We start from the raw sequence: 15,348 nt of genomic DNA, 5'->3' as shown, positions 1-15,348 counted from the left end.
TTCAGTCTTTCCCAGCATCAGAGTCTTTTCCAGGGAGTTGGCTCTTTGCCTCAGGTGGCCAAAGTATTGGAGCTTCAGCCTCAGCATCAGTCCCTCCAATGAACAAAATTTCTAGGGTGTTGAGAATAAAAACTCCCTGTGAAGAATTATGTTCTTTTCTGTAGGTCCTGGGCTCCAAGTCTATCTCTCACTGGCTTTAGGATGCCTGTCTGAGCCATGTGATTTTTCCTGCCTAGAAAACTGAGCAAATAGCAGAATTGAAATGCTAAGCTGCCTTCTGATTAGGGCACGAGGGAACGTGCTCATTTGGGGAAGAACCTCCATCTGAACGTTGAGGAACAAGCACCTAATCTGAGCACAAAAAGTGCTTGGGATGACGTGTCATTCACACTCAGCAGGGCCCTTCCGGCCCAGCCCTTCTAAGGAAGCCCAGTTTAGAGATCACCAGCAGGGCAAACACAGGAAAAGCTCCACTCAGTCCTCGTTGTCTCACCAGTGGCTCTGGGACCTCAGGCCAATCCTTTCCCTTTTCTGGGCCTCAGTTTCCCTATCTGTAAAATGGAGCGTTAAGGTCATCTGGAAGGACCCGTTTAGCCTTCAGATCAGCATGCCGTGTGCACAGAGAGGAACAAAATTTGATGGGAAAGTTAAAGTCCGAAATGTTCCGTATTTAGCTGGTGAAAATCAGGGTGAGAATGGGTTCTCAACAGAAAATCCCGTGGTTTTGGTGGCTGTACCCCGGAGTCGCCAGTCTCAAGTCATAGAGTCTCGTCTCCTCTTTTTCCAGGTGGTCCCAAGCATGACAGGGACCTCAGAGCAGGCTGCTGAACAGCTCACTCTTCAGCTGTAAGTTCAGCAACTAAAGCTGGAAAACATCCTCTTCTACTTTGGAGGTAAAACAAAATGAATAGAGCTTTTATAAAAAACGCTAATGTGATGAAACAGATAATGAAACTTGTGACTTTCAAGCCAGGGAAGATGAAATTCTGACTTTCTTATGTGCCGGTAAAATCTTAGTCACTAATTGCCTGCTCTGCCTAACCTTCAAAACAATTTTATAGGATTCTGGTTAAAGACCGTTTAGGATGTGCTAAAGAAGTCAAAGCAGAGCGAGCTTAAAAGTCTATTTAGTTCCCAAAGCCAAGACTGAGCTGCAGGTCAGGCCTGGGCACACAGGAGGTCAGGCCTGGTCTTTGCTCTTGGGGGCCTCCTTGTTTAATGAGAGAAATGCCTTATGAAACAAGGCTGCAGGATGGGGCAACGTGGGCAGAGAGGAGCCTGGAGGAGGGAGGCAGTGATCAGTTGTGGAGAGGGAGGATTCGGGAAATTGTGCTGCTCTTTGAAAAACGTGTAAGGGTTCACCAGGAAGATGAGCACAGGTGAGGAGAAATGGCCTGTCTTGCAGAGGCTATGGCACAGGAAAATACATGGTTGTTGGGAAAGTACAGTAAAGCCCACGGAGAAGCAAAGTCATATAGTTAGTTGGACCCTGAAAAGCATCTAGTACAAATCCGTCTAATACAGGTATCTTCTCCCAAACCCTAAAGTATAGTACATCCATCTGTTTGTTTATCCAGCCATCCGTCTGTCTACCTGTCTGTTTATCCACCCATCTATCTATCTATCCATCCACCCATCTACCTGTCCATCCATCCATCCATCCACCTACCCTCTTATCCTTTTATCCGTCCATCTATCCAACCATTCTATCCATCATCCATCCATTTATTTATCCATCCAGCCAACCATCTACAAGTTGTTCATTAATTAACATTTATCAAAGATCTATGCTGTGTCAGAGACTCTGCTCAGAAGTTACAGATCATCAAGACTCACACCTGCCTTCCTGGGGTTTACCTTTTAGTGGGCAGAAGGGGACATCCACCCATCTATTCAGTTGTTTATTTCCTTAATGATCCCAGAGCTCCTCCTGAGTGCTCCATACTCCTAGGCCCTGGAGATGCAGTCCAGGGCTTGGATGACTCCCAGTTAGCTGGGGATGCAGTGAGTGAACCGACAGTAAGAGTTCTGTCTTTCGGATGGGAGCACAGAGTCCAGCAGGAGGCTGGAGGAGACGTGTCCTTCGTTACAGGTTAGGAAACCCCGTCCTTGTCCCAGGCATCCATGTGTCCTGCCGCCATCCAAACTGTTTCCCTTTACTGTGGTTTCCTTCTCACAGGACATGATCGAAATATACCTGTGTCCCGTGACCTTCTATAATCAAAGATGTAAAAAATAAGAAACATCTGCTACTGCTAAGTCACATCAGTTGTGTCCGACTCTGTGCGACCCCATAGATGGCAGCCCACCAGGCTCCCATCCCTAGGATTCTCCAGGCAAGAACATTGGAGTGGGTTGCCATTTCCTTCTCCAGTGAGTGCATGAAAGAGAAAAGTGAAAGTGAAGTTGCTCAGTCATGTCCGACTCTTCAAGACCCCTTGGACTGTAGCATACCAGGCTCCTCTGTCCATGGGGTTTTCCAGGCAAGAGTACTGGAGTAGGGTGCCATTTCTCTGGAGCTAAGAGAGGTTTAATGTGTAACTATGAAATTGAGAAATGTCTAGTGTGGGACATATCCCAGGAGGTGAACCCAGAGGTCCTGTCTAGAAGTGGGTGGTCCCTGTCTCTGTTCAAGCCCCACGATGCTATAACGAGCCTGACATGTCGCTCATGGGACAAGCCATGTGAAATGTCTTTGGCTCAAAATGCATTGCAGGCTGAAATTTCCAAAGGGTAGGCAGGTCGTGCAGGAAAGCCAGGAGCTACTGCGGATCAGAGATGGTATCTCCCTCCCCTTCTTTCTTCCTGGCTCTTCTTCCTTCCTTCCATTGACAAGATTGTACAAAGCATCTACTCCACGCCCCATGGTACGGTGAGGAGCTGGTAAATGAAAGAGAGAAATTCAGAGGCAGACCACAGGTGAGGCTCCCAGCCCTCCAACCCCATCTTTGAGACCAGCCTGACTCAGGCTTTGGGCCTGCATTTGGTGCTGTAATTGAGGGTTCCATTTTGTTGCCTCTATCATGTTTCAACCATGTTCCTCTATCTTCTTTTGAAAGCTCTGGGGTTGTGTGTATTAAGAGGTAAATGATATTGTGGTCATTTGATCTGGTCATGTTATTCTCAGCAACTGTACTAAGTATGTGCTGTGCTGTGCTTAGCCTCTGTGGACTATAGCCCACCAGGCTCCTCTCTCCATGGGATTCTCCAGGCAAGAATTCAGAAGTGGGTTGCCATGCCCTCCTCCAGGGGATCTTCCCAACTCAGGGACTGAAACCAGGTCTCCCATACTACATGGAGATTCTTTACCATCTGAACCACCAAACAATTCCTAGAGAGAGGAAGAGTTATATGCCTACAGATGGTCACTTTGACATTTCATTAAATTCTTTTGTAACAGGTCCACAAACTTCTGAGGAGGCCAATAGGAAGCATAATAAAATATAAATAAGCAGCAGGGTTATAAATAAATAAGAGATGAAACGATGAGCTAGGCATATACACCTATGTAAAATTACAGCCTAGAGAAGCAGGCTATATGCTGCTACACTCAAATCATAGATCTGAATCCACATTTCTTGGTACCTAAAGGGAAAAAAGAAACATAGACACGTCGCTTATTATTCATGAGGAGAAGGCATTCTGGTGAATGACATACACGATGGCAAGATGTTAGAAGCAGCCTCTGTATTCAACAAAAAAGGAGTGAGAGAATGAAAAAGAGTTTGTTCAAGTGGAATATTTATATCCATTGGAAATGAGGGGGCTGAAGACTTTGGTAATAGTTGAGATGATGTCAACTTTTAGAAGAAGAGAAAACATTCATATGCTGTGATTCCAAATGATCTAGCTAAGTGTCGGTGTGGATCCGATTCCGCGGTGGTTGTGGTTTCCGACTGAGTTCATCTTTGTGAGTTCCCCTCTGGGTGAATCTGATGACTTCTGCTATAAAAGCTGCTTTAGCACACATTCATGGCTGCTTCTGCAGGGCCCCAGTGTCTTCAGCTGGTCTGGAAAGGTAGTGCAAACCTGGATCCCACATACACTTGGCCCCAGTGACTTCTTCCACCCAAAGTCCAGAGAGATCGCACACTTCTTCCTCGTGTTCCAGACGGTGTAGCATTTCTTGTCCAGCTTTTGTTGGCAGAGCAGTTCTTCAGAATCCAGGCTTTATGAAGAAGGATCCATTCTAGGTGCCCAGTGTCATGGGGACGGATGCCAGAACTCTAACCCCTTAGTTCAGGTTCTGTTCCTGGACTGGCAACCCACTTGCTGTGGAGTCCGCTCTCTCTGCTTTGGCTGTGATTCCTTTTGCTTTCCAGGATTCCCGATTTTTGTTGTTGTTGTTTGGTTGCTCAGTCATGTCCCACTCTTTCGAGACCCTATGGACTGTAGGCTGCCAGGCTCCTCTGTCCATGGGATTCTCCAGGCAAGAATACTGGAGTGGGTTGCCATAGCCTCCTCCAGGGGATCTTCATGACCCAGGGATCCAACCTGCATCTCCTCCATGGAAGATGGATTTTTTACCACTAAGCCACAAGGGAAGGCAAGTTACATCCAACTTCTTTTTTTTTTTTTTTTAATTACAGTTGATTTTATTGTGTTAGTTTCTGGTGTATAGCATGGTGATTTATATATACACACAAGGAACTAACACACTGGTGGCTCAGATGGTAAAGAATCCACCTGCAATGAGGGAGACCTGGGTTCAATTCCTGGGTTGGGAAAATCCCCTGGAGGAGGAAATGGCAACCCATTCCAGTATTCTTGCCTGGAGAATCCCATGGACAGAGGAGCCTGGCGGGCCACAGTCCGTGGGGTCACAAAGAGTCAGACACCACCGAGCAACTAAGAGCAGCACACGTGTATTCATTTCATATTCTTTTCTATTATGGTTTATCGTGAAAGGATTCCCTTTATTTGAGTTTAGATACACACACACAGATGCATGCATATGCTATATATAACTATATACTGTATAACTCTACAACTACAGCTGTATATAAAGCTATACAGGTCTGTACGATCATATATATGAAACCATAAGCATACACAGAGTTATATATACAAGTATATAACTACTCTATTGTTATATACATATCTTTTATGTATGTAGTTGTGTATATGTAAGTCTGTGTATATAAAAATGTAACAGGAAAACACATGTTTGTGACATTTTATTCATCTGGAACCCTTATCCCTGATTTCTGGGACTTAGCATTGGGAAATAAATATCTCTTTTGATAAGTCCATATAGTTCATTTGTATTTGAATCATGTGAAGTGTTGCATTTCCTTTCATGCCACGGCTGCCAGGAAGCTCCGTGTAAATTTAATGTTCAGTCACAGAGTTGGTATTAGGTTGAGATTAAAAAGATATTCCTCCTTTGATCCATGTGGTGATGTAAAAACATATCCTTCCTTCAATATTATTTTGGAGTTTCTATTTTGGTAGCCTCACTGGACATGTAATGGCTTCCCAGGGGACTCAGTGGTAAAGAATCAGAGTGCCAGTGCAGGGGACGCAGGTTCCATCTCTGTGTCAGAAAGATCCCCTGGGGGAGGAAATGGCAATCCACTCCAGCATTCTTGCCTGGAGAATCCCAAGGACAGAGGAGCCTGGTGGGCTACAGTCCATGGGGTCACAAAGAGTCAGACACGACTGATGCCTAAGCACGCACCGTGGACATGTGATCTTATTGTAACCTCCTCAATACTTTTTAGAAGATGGTAAGATAGAGAATTGTAAATAAATAAATAGATAACTCCCTCCACCCCTGGGGCCATCCCAAGACATTCTGCTGAAACTACTTTGCTTCCCCAGACCCCTGAACTTCTCTGTCTATGGTTGGTCCTGACTACTTTGTGATCGCCCTGGTATAGTGAATCGCAACTGTTTCCAAAGTCTCCTGTACTGTTCCTTGTTGTCTTGTGAACTTGGAAACTTGCGTGCAGTGGAAAGAATGTGGGATTTAGAATTGGAAGCACTTGAGACTGAGTCTTGGCTCTGGGGTCTGTGATCTCCTGGACTCAGTTTCATATCTGCAGTATGGGGACAAGATCTCCTCACTGCAGAACTGTGAGGGTCGAATAGCATAAGGTAGCCAAGGCCCCTGATACCTGAAGGTGGCTAACAAAATTCCACTTGCTGTCCCTTTCATTTTTGGGTCATGGTCTCAGCTTCCCAGCAGGCGCTCGACCGTGCCCCTTGTCACACCCCAGCCTCTTTGCCCCCTGCCTCCCACCCCTGCCCACACTCCTCAGTCTGCAGAGAATCCGCAGTCTCCCACCCTAGACTCCTGGGCTCTGGGAAGGTTTGCCCCCTCCTGCCCCGCCCCCACTGTGTGTGTGTCTGGGGGCGCCTCGCTGGGCATAGTCATGGAGACACCCACGTGGCCCAGTCCTGAGCGCCTGGCAGCTGGGCAGGGGGTGGCTGGCATGTGGGGTGGGGGCTGCTCTGTGGGCAGGGTGCGGGTCTGCCTGGCCTGCCCTTGCTCGTGGGAGGGGCCGGGGCCTGGCAGATGGGAGCCATCACGTGGCACAGTCTCCCTCTGTCTTCCTGTCTCTCTCCTGCTCCCCCGCCTCCCTCGCCCTCCGCTTTCTTGCTCTGTCTGTCATTGCTGAGTTGCCTCCGTCTCTCTTTCTGTTCTTGCATCTCTGCTCTTTCCTCCCTCCCCTGCACCGCACACCCAGAGTGCATACACCTCAGGGAGCGTCCCTCTGGGCAAAGACGCTGCGCAACACCCATCTGGGTCATCCTGAGGGCTCTAGGGACCGGTGGCCCTGTCCAGAAGCCTGCTCCTCCCTGGAAAAAGCCCCACAGGCTCCCTGAGGACATGGAGCCCCCAAGCTTGGTCCACATGCCAGTTCTCACACTCTTTCTTGTAGGAGTATGGCCCGTGGTGCTCAGTCGCTCAGTGTGTCCAGCTGTTTGTGACCCCAGGGCCTGCAGCCCGCCACGCTCCTCTGTCCATGGAATTCTCCAGACAAGAAGACTGTGGTGGGTAGCCATTTTCTCCTCCAGGTGATCTTCCCGACCCAGGGATCGAACCTGCGACTGTTGTGTCTCCTGTATTGTCAGGCGGTTCTTTACCACTGTGCCACCTGGAAAGCGCCCACACAAAAACCCATGGAGCTTGCACTTAAAATACAGATTCCCAGCTCACGCTGTTTGGAGATTCTCTATCAGCAGGTTTGGGGCCTGGAATGTGCATTTTAAATATAAATCCTGAGAGATTCTGATGCAGGATATTTGGGGGAGTTCACAGGTGAGAAGCCCCGTGTGGGTCAAATGAGTGCTCATCCTCAGAGCTGACCTCTCCCCAGACCCCGCCCCTGCCAGCTCACGCCTCCTGGCTCCTCATCTGTGTTTTCTCCCAGGTCTTGCTCCAGCCAGTCCCATCAGCCCGTTTCCTTCTGTGCAAACTGGGTGGATGTGTGTCCCCTCCCCCCACAGCATGGTTGAAGGATTGATGAATTGATGCTTGAGGAAAGGCTCTGAAGGATTTACATTCCTAGATATATGGTAGGAAGTGATGGATATGATAAATGTGTGTGCTCAGTCGAGCCCGACTATACGACCCCATGGACTATAGCCCACCAGGCCCCTCTGTCCATGGGATTCCCCAGGCAAGAATATTGGAGTGAGTTGCCACGCCCTCCTCTAGGACAGCCTCCAGACTCAGGGATCAAACCTGTATCTCCTAGGACTCCTGATTGGCAGGTGGGTTCTTTAGCACTGAGTCATCTGGGAAGCCCAGATGTATTAAATAAACAACCACATAAATAATGGCTACCCCAAGTCCCGGAAATCAACCCTCAATATTCACTGGAAGGACAGATGCTGACGCTCCAATCCTTTGGCCCCCTGATGCGAAGAACTGACTCATTGGAAAAGACCCTAATGCTGGGAATGATTGAAGGCAGGAGAAGAAGGGGACGACAGAGGACTAGATGATTGGATGGCATCACTGACTCAATGGACATGAGTTTGAGCAAGCTCTGGGAGATAGAGAAGGACAGGCTTCCCTAAGCCTGGTGTGCTGTAGTCCGTGGGGTTGCAAAGAGTTGGACATCACTTAGCAACTGAATGACAACCCCGAGTCCACCTCACTGGCCTCTGTGCATCCCTCAGAGGAAGCCTCCTGCCCCTGGGAACACCGCAGGCTCTTCCCAGACATCCAGTCTTTTCCCATGATGTCCCTGCATCCTCTTGTCCCTTCCTCCCTCCCGTGTCCTGTGGGACTCATGGCTCAAGGCCCCCTCCTGGACCTCCTGCTTGGCAGACCACCTGACGCTTTCTCACCTATGGACACCTAAGCCCTGGCGTGGTCCCCTGTGGCGGTTAACACCCTGAGTCCTGAAGGGCTATGGGTTCGGGAAGGAGGAGGTGTCCCACTGTCCTCAGTGGAGGGACACCCACCTGCTGTAGGGGGAGTGCAAAACCCCAGGAATCAGCTGCCTGTCCCTCTGAGGCAGCAGCAGGGAGGAGGTCAAAGCCAGGGCCGAGACTACCAGGTCCCTGGCACCTCTTTTGCCATGAGCCTTCTTCTCTGATCCCCCTTAGATGATAGAACCATTTGGGGATCATCTCCATTGTAGCCACTACCTTCCTTCTGGGCCTCGACTACAGCATCCATCATGAGTCCCTTGATTTTAGCTCTGAGGCTGGATGACTTGGGTGGGGATCCCATTCAGCTTCTTTCTATACGAGTGACCACCTGGGGCCTCAGTTTCCTCATCTGTAACACGTGGGTAATAATGCTACTGATGTCCTCCAGTTGTTGCTGTGAGCTGTGAAATTCGCTCAGTTGTGTCCCACTCTTTGCGACCCCACAGACTATACAGTCCATGGAATTCTCCAGGCCAGAATACTAGAGTGGGTAGCCTTTCCCTCCTCCAGGGGATCTTTCCAACTCAGGGATCGAGCCCAGGTTTCCTGCATTGAGGCCAGATTCTTTACCAGCTGAGCCACAAGGGAAGCCCAAGAATGCAGGAATGGGTAGCCTTTCCTTTCTCCAGCGGATCTTCCTGACCCAGGAATAGAACCAGAGTCTCCTGCATTGCAGGTGGATTCTTTACCAGCTGAGCCTCCAGGGGAGCCCCATGCATAAATAAGATATGGCATGCAAGGTGCTCACACAGGGCACTGAGTCAACACTCAATAAGCATCAGTCAGGACCATTCACTGCTGACACCATCTCAAAATCCCAGTGACTCATTCTATTATAATTAAGGTTGATTTCTTGTTAATGTCACAGTCCCATAAAGTGGCTGCTGGGCAGCTTCCTATGGAGAGATTCAGGGATTCCAGCCCGTTCTTTCTCGCTTTGCTGACATGTTCTAGAACTGTAGTAGCCACCGGCAAATGCTTAAATCCAAATTAATTTTTTAAATCAATAAAATTAAAGACTCAGTTCCTCAGTTGCACTGGCCACCTTTCAAGGGCTCAGTAGCCACAGGTGACCAGTGGCCATCAAACTGGGCAGCCTACACAGGACATGTCCACCTCTGAAGATTAGTCTTCTCAGGGGTCTCTGTTGGATCTCAGGGGTCTTTGCTGGATCCTCGGTGCTGAGCCATCAGCATTGGGAGATATGGAGAGTGACACACAGGTGCCCCGCTGGGTCAGGGCTGGGGGTGGAGACTATCATTTCTGTCCCCATATCCCCTTGAGCAGGCCGAATGACACGGCCTCAACCTAACCTCAGAGGGCACCGCGGGGGCTTCACTGTGGAGTTCTCTGTCACTGCTGGGTTCCGTGTACCTGCCCCATTCCACCCCCTTCCCTTTCATTTCTCAGCCTCACCTCACGTGGTCCCCAGGAGGGAGAGCACAGATTCCCAGGGGCTCTCTCAGAAGAGGAAGCAACCGTCTTTCCTAGAATTCCCCAGCCGCCTTTCCCTCCATTCTCATCCGCCTGAGAGAGAAGGCAGAGCCGTCGGTCCGCGTGGTGGTTCTTGAATCAGTTCCTGGGCCAGAAGAAAGTCAGGTGCTGGTTAATCCTGGTTTCCTAAATCAGTCAGCTGGCAAGGTGCGGGGCAGGCTAGGATGGGAATGGAGGGGGGCAGTTTCTACCCCACCCCAGATTATAGGTGCCACCCAGTGAGGGAAGGGCGGAAGACGCTGGCGAGAGATCCCACAGCCCTCTGGTGTGCCCTGCTCCATGCTGGGTCCTCTGCTGGGCACTGGGTTTGGTGGGGAATCCTTCTGACCTGGGCATGGTCTCTGCCACCAGCGACTTTGGAGATTTGCAGGGAATGACGTCGGAGAACCCGGCCCAGACGAGGGTCAGCGGGGGCACCCTTGGGAAGGGTAGAATGGCACAGAATCTCTAAGCACGTCCCCTGGGGCCTAAGGAACCTTGCTGCTTAATGTTCGGATGCTCTGACTTCTGTGCTTTGTAGACAATTGGCCATCTCAGATTTTCCCCAGGGGCGATCGTGTGTTCGCCTGACCGTGGCTCCTTCCTCTTTGTTTTTGGATTCCTTCCTCCTCCTCCGCCCAGACTAGCAGCCTCATCCTACCCTCCCTCAGCTAGGTATTAGCATCCCAGGTAGTTTTTCATATTTTTCTCCCTAATGAATGCAGAGTGCTTTATTTATTTATTTATTTTGTCAGAAGGCGCCCAAGCATTTAGCAGTTACCAATGATCAACAGTACATTTTGCAAACAAGTCATAAATTTTAACAGCAATTTGTCTACGAATTGTGACCTTTTGATGATGTATTTGATTTTTCCCGAGAAGTTGAACTTCTTTGTCATCCAAGTTTGATTCATATTTTAATTTTTTTAAAAGCAAATGGTCTGTATAACACATTGCCACATTGAGCTGATTGCAAATGCTATTTGGGTTGCAGTCAATATTTTTAATTTATGCCATGCAAGATACACAGGGAGCCCCCGGCCCACTTTACCAACAGCTGCAAATCCACACATCTCTGCCTCTGACATTTTATACTCTGTAGTTTTCTTAATGTTATATGGATTTTTTTTTTTAAAGGAAGGGTAATTTATGCCAGTGCTTTTTAATGAGACACCTTTAACCAAAGATAAAACACGTCCTTCTTCCTCCAGATTCCACCCTTTCGGCCTGGGTGTTGCAGATCATTTTCCTATGGAAAAGGTTGTCGGCTCTTTGAATCCCCCAACTGGTGCATTACTGTGTGTTAATTACCTCAGGACGAGAGTGGCTCAGAAGCAATCATCTTTGTTTGTTAACACACCCTCGCTGTGCCACCACTTCCCATAAATAAAACATAACTGAGATTACAATGTCATGTTTGCTGGGACTCCAGACCCCGGTAACCACTCTAGCACAACACACCAGGCATTCCCCCGGCAGCCGGCTTCCACTGCCATGCCTCAGTCATATCTAAGGCATGACTGTCTTGGTGGGGCCAGGACAAGTTCTCATTTCTCCATCGTCTCATGCCCACCATGCTTCCCTGGTGGGTTAGATGGTAAAGAATCTGCCTGCCAATGCAGGAGGCCCAAGTTCGATCCCTAGGTCGGGAAGATCCCCTGGAGAAGGGAATGGCTACCAAGACTACTCCATTATTCTTGCCTGGAGAATTTCATGGTCAGAGAAGCCTGGTGGGCTGCATGCAATCCATGGGGTCACAGAGTTAGATATGACTGAGGGATTGGCACTTTCACTTTCATGCCCACCAGGTGCTGGCCAAGTCTGCAATTCAGAGATGGCTGGCAGGGAGCTGACTTTGTTGCTCTTCTAACTTAAAAGAGTTAGGCTTGTTAAATACCCAATGGTATTTTTAGTAGCTTGCAAGGGGCTGGAGTGGATAAACAAAATGAAAAGCTGAGGTCAGGAATTTCGCATGGAAGGTTAGTGGGAATATCTGATGTGACCCACAGACAGTCAATGATTTATTCATTTCAGTGCACTGTTCCACACACACATAAGAAAAAAAATAAAGAGATGGATGATAAGAAAGACATTTAGTAAACTAGAATAATATGAGTAATGAAATTAGGGCAAATGCTGCTTTAAAAAGAGGAAGTGAGAATAAAAACACTCAAGACACAGGGTTCTAAAGTTTGATTGGCAAGTTTGTCTCTGAGCTTCCTGGCTCCCAAAGAGAAAAGGCGTATATTGATTGGTGTTGCTGGTGTGAGAAGAGCCATCGTAGTGTTTCAAGGTAAGCAGAGTGTTTCCTGTACCTTAACCTGAAAACAGTCTCTCTAATGAATCCTTGTATGGAGTTGTGTTTCTCAGTGTGTGGTCCACTGTCCATTGGTGGGAAGCAAGGGGCTCCTGGAATGTCTCAAACGAATTTGAAATGCACATTCTAGTCCAGTTCTTAGTCATGAATGATGCACAAGCCCATTTATTTTTGTTGTTATGCATGGCTGATGTTTACTTATCAGTAATGCATTGAGTTCTTAAAAGTTACCAAATGTAGTCCTTATAAATTAAATTTAGTACATTTTTGGAGTTGACTAAGAGCTTAGCATTCCATCAAGGAGCCTGACTTCCCACCAATATTCCAAATTCCTGTAGATCAAACTTAGGTAAAGAGTTGAAATTTCCTTAATTTGGGCTTCCCAGATGGCTCAGTGGCCAAGAATCTGCCTTCCAATGCAGGAGACAAGAGTTTGATCCCTGGTCTGGGAAGATACCCTGGAGAAGGGAATGGCAACCCACTCCAGTATTCTTGCTTGGAAAATCCTATGGACAGAGGGGCCTGGTGGGCTACAGTCCATGGGATTGCAAAGAGTCGGACATGACTTAGTGACTAAGCAAGCCGGATACATTTTTTATTGTGAATTATCAGTGTGGTCTTAAATTCATGCTCTTTTCAGTGGTTTCTAGTTTCACACTGGTAAATATATTGGTAGAATAGCTTTTAGGTTTTCATTTTGTTAATCTTTTTTTTCTTGGTGATTGCTTTGGAAGATGGCAATGGGAAGGGTAATGAATTTCAAGATCATTTATTCCACCTAAGTGGACCTCAGACAAAAGTTGACAGTCATCTATAAATGTGTCCATGATAGCCCTCAACACTGTGGTGGTGGTGGTTTAGTCGCTAAGTCATGGCCAACTCTTGTGATTCCAAGGACTGCAGCCTGCTAGGCTCCTCTGTCCATGGGATTTTCCAGGCAACAATACTGGAGTGGTTTGCAATTTCCTTCTCCAGGGGATCTTCCCAACCCAGGGATAGAATCTGGGTCTCCTGCACTGCAGGCAGATTCTTTACCGACTGAGCTACCAGAGAAGTTCCCAACAGTGTACGCACAGCAATGTAATTTATAAAGAGGGTGTAACAATTCTAAATGCATATGTATTTAACAGTAGAATTTTATGTGCAGAAAACCTGAAGCAATTAAAAAGATACACAAATCTATAATTATGATGGAAATTTAATACTTCTCTCTTGGTACTGGATAGAACAAATAGAAAGTGAAAAAGGATGTAGAAGACTTTGCTACTAACAAATAATATCACCTCGACCTAACTGACATTTGTAGAACATGTTGACAACAAAAGCAAAGTACATGTTCTTTTTTAGAACATAAGGAATATTCATGAAGATAGAAGATATCCTGGGCTATAGTCACAAGTCCCAATAAATTTTAGTGATTATAAAACATAATAATATGTTTTATAAATACAACAGGATTAAATTTAAGTTAATAACAAAAAGAGATTTGGAATATTTGCTAAATACATAGAAAGTAAATCTCACACTTCAGGAATCATGTATCAAAGAAGAAATCACAAGGAAATTTTAAAAATATTTGGCTATGAATAAAATTGTAAGCAAAACATAAAAATTAGCGAGACACAGCTAAAGCAGTGATTAAAGAGAAATTTACAGTGTTAAATATTTATTTGAGGAAAAATTTCTCAGATCAGCAACTTAATCTTCCACTTTAAGAAACTAGAAAAAGCATACCAAACTAAACAAAAAATAATCAGAAAAAAGAAAATAAAGATAAGAGCAGAAAGCACTGAAATAGAAAATAGAAAAGCAATAGAGAAAAAGCAAGAAAACCAAAATCTAGTTCTTTGTGTGATCAATAAAATTGGTAAGTCTGTAGCTAGACTCATTAGGAAAAGGAGAGAAGACACAAATTACCAGTATCAGGAATGAGAGAAGGCATCACGACATGTCCTACAGATACTAAAATAATAACAAGAGAATGCACCTTAACACCTTAATGCCAACATATTCCGCAACTTACATGAAATGGACAAGTCCCTTAAAATACACAAGCTACAAAAACTCACTCAAGAAGAAATAGACAAGCTAAATAACTCTACATCTAGTAAATAAATTGAATTTATAGTTAAAACCTTTTCCACAAAAATAAACAAAAAGTCCTCCAGTCTCAGCTGGCTTCATTGGTGAATTCTGTCATTTAAAAAAGAAATAATATTAATTGCATACAACTCTTGCTGTAAATAGAAGAGGGGATAATATGACTTATTTCATAAGACCGGCTTTACCCTGATACTTAAACTACTTAAAGATATTACAAGAAAGAAGACTACAGACTAATATCCTTTTTGGATATACAAATCTTTAACAAAATTTTAACCAACTGACTCCAGTAATACATAAAATGACAATGCATCGTGACCAAGTGGGTTTTATACCTGGAATTAAAACATCAGTGAATGGACTGATGTTGAAGCTGCAGCTCCAATACTTTGGTCACCTGACGTGAAGAGTTGACTCATTGGAGAAGACCCTGATGCTGGGAAAGATGGAAAGCAAAAGGAGAAGGGGGCGTCAGAAGATGAGATGGCTAGATAGCATCACCAACTCAATGGACGTGAATATGAGCAAACGTTGGGAGATAGTGAAGGATAGGGTTGCAGAATATCAGGTTAATATACTTCTATAAATACCATTGAATAATTGCCATTTAAATTTTAAGAAGCAATACAAGCATACTTTGTTTCATCATGCTTCACTTTATTGGACTCCGCAGACATTGCACCATTCACAAATGGAAGGTTTGTGGCAGCTCTGCACCCAGAGAGTCTGTAGGCACCATTTTCCAACAGCATTTACTCACTTTTCCAGTCTCTGCATCACATTCTGATACTTACCACAATATTTCAAACTTTTAAATTCTTATTGAATCTGTTATGGTGATCTGTGATCAGTCATGTTTGATGTTAGTATGACTTGCTGAGCGTTCAAATGATGGTTAGCGTTTTTCATCAGTAAAACTGTTTTTCAATTAAAGTATGTGCTTTTTAAAGACATAATGCTATTGCACACTTACTAGACTACAGTATCCCCTTCATGAATCACAGCGTTGTCATGGTGAAGGGTCTTGTATAACTCAACGAAGCTGAGTCACACCACGCAGGTCA

The sequence above is a fragment of the Bos indicus x Bos taurus genome, chromosome 21 (assembly GCF_003369695.1).
Source record: "Bos indicus x Bos taurus breed Angus x Brahman F1 hybrid chromosome 21, Bos_hybrid_MaternalHap_v2.0, whole genome shotgun sequence".
NCBI lineage: Eukaryota > Metazoa > Chordata > Mammalia > Artiodactyla > Bovidae > Bos > Bos indicus x Bos taurus.
This window is presented reverse-complemented; position numbering follows the sequence as displayed.